Source organism: Solanum stenotomum, chromosome 4 (assembly GCF_019186545.1).
Source record: "Solanum stenotomum isolate F172 chromosome 4, ASM1918654v1, whole genome shotgun sequence".
NCBI lineage: Eukaryota > Viridiplantae > Streptophyta > Magnoliopsida > Solanales > Solanaceae > Solanum > Solanum stenotomum.
In genome coordinates this window covers 16,499,204-16,504,373 of record NC_064285.1, presented here as the reverse complement: position 1 = coordinate 16,504,373, position 5,170 = coordinate 16,499,204, and positions in this window count along the sequence as shown.

Genomic DNA, 5,170 nt, shown 5'->3' with positions numbered 1-5,170 from the left:
ATCTATATCAATTTAAATTTACCTGAATTAATTTACAGTCAATATACTTCTCCATCTGCTCGAGAAGAACAACGTCTTTGTAAACATGTCGATAAATCTTTAGCTGGTCATGATCATTGTGTTTGTTTGAAGAGATGCAATACATGCATAAATCTGAATCGCATGTGATACAATACTTGCTCAGTTCATTCTTTTGAAGTTCATCATGCACCAAACATGACCCAAAGAATGTCTTTTTCTAAAGTAGTCCTAGCCATGTTGGCATATTCCTGCTAGGTTCCAATTCTCCCTGCAAATATAATCATTATAATAAAATAGACTATGATATTTTCAATTGATCTGATTGAATTGCAAAAGTTTTTCTCACTTTCCAAAATATAGTAATCTTACCTGAAGTAATATTATCATCAAATATACATAGTACAAGAAAATAAAAAATACTTATCAAGCTAATTATCTCTTGAAACAGTCTTTCTCATTATTTGAACAATAAATTTACTTGAAACGATATTGTCATCAAATATACATATATCAAAAGAATTATGAAGAAAATAAAATACTTACCAAGCTAATGATCTATAAAGGTTTAAAATTCTATTAAGGCTTGTTTAGAGTGTAAATTTTAAGAGAAACTAAGACTTCACTTCTTTATGTATAATTAGAAATGTATGTTAAGATTTTATTGACCTTTCCGCGAGGTTTCATCTTATCTTGCATATTAATCTAATCTTGAAACTAAGACTTCACTTCTCTACATCGTCAACAAAATACATTAATCTAATCTCAAACGTAAGTGTGAGATATTTCATCTTATCTTGCACACCAAACGATCCTAGTACTCATGGCATTTGTATAAACCTCATCCCTTATCTTTCCATCACAGAGAGAAACCACATCACCTACTGTGAGCTTTTGTGACAGTACTTCTTTTTAGAGATACATCTGGTACATTCGGAACACACTAATTTAGATTTGGATCAAATAGATTTCATTGAGGGGAAAATGTTCCTTAACAAGCTTTCGCCATTTAGAAGGTTCAAATGAAATATTATTAAGAATCGAGGAATTTCATCCATCTTATCACACCCTTGATGATGCACACCAATAATAAATGAATGATTCTATTACGACGTGTAAGCTTGATTCTTTTTATTTAGTCAAGCATATGGAAGTATTCAATAAAGGAATGATTATGAGACTTGAGTTAACTTTTATCAACTTTAATTTGATATCAGAGAATGTGGAGGGTTCATCAAGTATTTTTTTTACCTCACCTCCCTAATAGGAATAGGGGTAATTTACAAATAGGGCTAATAAATTCGCCAATCGAAATATTAGGTAATAATATTTTGAATTTCTTCATTTGAAGTAAATTCTTCCAAACTCAAAATATTAAGATAGAGGAGTACCCTTGACCACAATAGATCTCGTACAAAGTATACTTCAATAGGCTTATTGAAGGCTCCTATTTACATGCATTCAAAAAAAATCAAGCCTACGAATTCATCAATTATGAGTCAGGTACCTTCACATAACTGACATAGAACTAGTATTTTCTCTTACATCCTCTAGAGTTTACATGTGAACCAAAATTTTATTTTACTTCTATCTTTTTATATTGATTTGTCAAGAAAATGATGATATATTTATAGGTTGAGAAAAGGGTTTGAAGCAAAAATATAAGACTCTAACATACTAGGAAGTTGGTTTGTAGCAAATAGAAAGTTGGCTTGACATGGTTAGGAGTGTTGTTGAAGTATAACTAGTGGCTCCAAATACATAGCCTGAATTAAGAGAGAGAAGCTTGGATCAAGTCCATGAACCAAGTTGAAAGAAAGAACTCAACAAAGACATAGAAAATAGGGTTTTATGGGATGATTTAGGGTAAAATGGTCATTTCATTCTATGTCGTGAAAATTTCCCCTTTCTAACGTGAAAAGAAGTAGAATGAACAACTAGAATACAAAATCGTTGAAAGTTTTACATATTCTAGATACCATAAGAGAAAACAATATGTGCATGACGTCAAAGTAGATTATAGTTAAAATTACAAAATCGGTACACGTTTAATTTTACGATACAAACAAGTCGTTAAAGCACACGACGACTCCCGCCTCCCTTATAACAAGACAAGAAAATGAGACATTATATCCTTCTACACATTAATACTTGCCTAAAAATTTGAGGTTGATTACTCAATTTTCTTTTTGTCTTTTATAATTTTGAACTACTTAAACATATCATCATAAAATGCAATAAACAAATGTGTAATCATAGTACACCTAGTGCTCTCTAACTCTTATTTTATTCATATTTGCAAATAATTAGATGAGGTGTGTTACCTTATTAGGATATGTAAGTAAGGTCTTTAATTTTATTAATAAACAACCACTAGACATGTGGTATAAAATCGTCAAAAAATATCTTTTATTTTGTAAAGACATGTATACATATCTAACATGAAAGATTATCAAGAAAAGACTTTGAAATATAAAATCAAGAGTAAATTTAATAATTGAAATAATTATAAACTGTTACATCACTTAATTATACCCTCTAATTAGTAGAAATTCTTGATTGATTAAAAGTTGTGATATTGAAATAAATCTAAAATAACAGTAAGAAGTAATTATCTCATAAAATTAGTCAGGAAAACTTCCTAATATATACAATTTAGATCCAAATTCAGTCATAACACAACTTCACATAGTAGATCCAAATTCAATTTCTTGAAAATTCGCTATCTTTTATACAAATCAATTAAGATGCTACCAAACATATAGTTAGCCTCATGAAATTTTATCAACAATCAAAGGAAAAATATAATTTTCTATTTCCTTTTTGAAATACAAATGCATAAACAGAATGGAAAGAATTATATCTCACACAAAAATATAGCAATAAACAATCAATTTCGAATGAATTAAAATCCAATTATAAGATACCTAACTCTAGAATATTAAAACTAACAAAAAAATAATAATTGAAAATTAGTAATGCTACACATATATATGTACCTGCTCATTTGTTTCTAAAGGTGATGAATAAGAGCTATTCATTTTGTCTTCTTCCATTTTTCTCCTCTCTAGAGTGTATCAATTTTCTGAAAATGGTATTTGAAGAAGACAGATAAAACTACTAGTAGGATTTTATAGCTAATGTATTTTTTCCTTGAAGTGTAATTAGTTGGCAAGACAACAATTGAAGTAATAAAGACAATATTTTTAGTCAAATAAAATTTTGTTTAGAAGAACATAAGGTCAAATGGGCCCCCAGTTTTTTAACTGTCCGTTATATTTCAAGATACAATGGAGATATGTTCGATGAGGAAATGTGGAACATTTCTTCCAGTTTTACCCTTAAGTTGAGAGGCGATGGATCCAAGGCATATTTTCAAATCGATAGGACCTAGTGTTTATGTAATGGACAATATTGTCATTTCATTTTGCTTGCCAAATAGTGTGAACATAGAAATGTTTTGTAACTCTATGAATTTTTTCCCTTATCTATTCTAGTCCTCCATTTTAAGTTTTTTCCGCAAACAATCCTATATGTGAAGTCCAAGTTTCTCCAAGTAAGGGGTTTGTACACATTTATGATTTTACCATGTATGAGGTAATCAGATTTAGTAAATTTGAAATCAAGGAAAATTATTAATTGTGTGTGTCAATTTTGATTTTACTTAAAAAGGAAAAAAAATAAAAGGAAGAGGTAATTTATTTTATTCTCTCTTTACATGCCAAGCTTGTTGATGATTCAACAATATTGTCTTGAGATACATCTCATAATTTAAGTATGTAATAAATGGTCATTGGATTCATTAATATTTTTTTAGGTTGAAACTTGTTGATGTGTCTGTCAAAAACTAAAGCTTAGACCTCCATTGATGAACAAAATGAGCTGCCATTGAAGACTTGAGGGAGAAGAAAAGAAATGATGAAATGGAAAGGAGAGAAAATATCTTCTCTGTATTGAAAAATTTGTTTACAATTGTGTGGACCTGCTCCTATTTATACAGAAATTTTACTAACTAATCATGAACTAACTAATCATGTACAGTTGTCAATGCTAACTACCAACTCTAACTAACTTTAACCACTTTAATTAATTCAGCCATTCTCAACACCCCCCCTTAAGTTGGAGGGGAGGAATCCACTGCCAACTTGTCCAGTAATGCAATATGTTTAATCCCTGTTAAGGATTTAGTGAACAGATCGGCCAATTGTTCATGAGTTGACACATGATGAAGATTGATTATTCCACCTTGTAAGCTATTTCTCACAAAATGGCAGTCCACCTCTATGTGTTTATTGCGTTCATGAAAAACAGGATTTCTAGTTATATGAACTGCTGCTTGACTGTCACCGTACACAGGAGTGAGATCATTGCAGGGAACATCAAGTTCTGTCAAGATTCTTCTTAGCCAAATCACTTCCCCAACTACCATTCGAATGGACCTGTATTCAGCTTCAGCAGATGAAAGAGACACTATAGCTTGTTTCTTTAATTTCCAACTAATTGGACTATCTCCAAGCATGACAATATAACCACTAACTGATCTTCTGGAGTCGGGACAGGAAGCCCAATCTGAGTCGCAGTATGCTTTAAGAACAAATGTAGGATCTCTGGACATGAAAATTTTCAAAGTAGGATAATTTTTTAAATACCTCAGCACATGTATTGCAGCCTTGAGATGAGGTTCTCTAGGAGCTTGGATATATTGACTTAAATGTTGAACACTATATGATATATCCAATCTGGTGTTTGTGAGGAAGTTGAGTTTCCCCACCAATTTCCGATAGTAAGTAGGGTCATTGAGAAGAGGTCCTTCATCTGCTAACAACTTCAGGTTGCATTCCAAAGGAGCACCTACTGGTGCATATGATAGGCAATCAAACTCCTTCAGCAACTCTGTGGTGAACTTCCTTTGAGAGATTATAACACCATCTTTCCTGTACAACAATTCAAAACCAGGGAAATAGTGTAGTTGTCCTAGATCCTTAATCTTGAAAACATCATGTAAAAATGACTTTAAGTTGTTGATCTCATTCAAATCTGTTCTTGTGACCACTATGTAATCTACATATACTGCTAGGAAAATTGAAGAGCCACCAGACTTTTTGTAGAAGAGTGAATAGTCCTCAACTGAGTGTGCAAATCCTCTTGACTC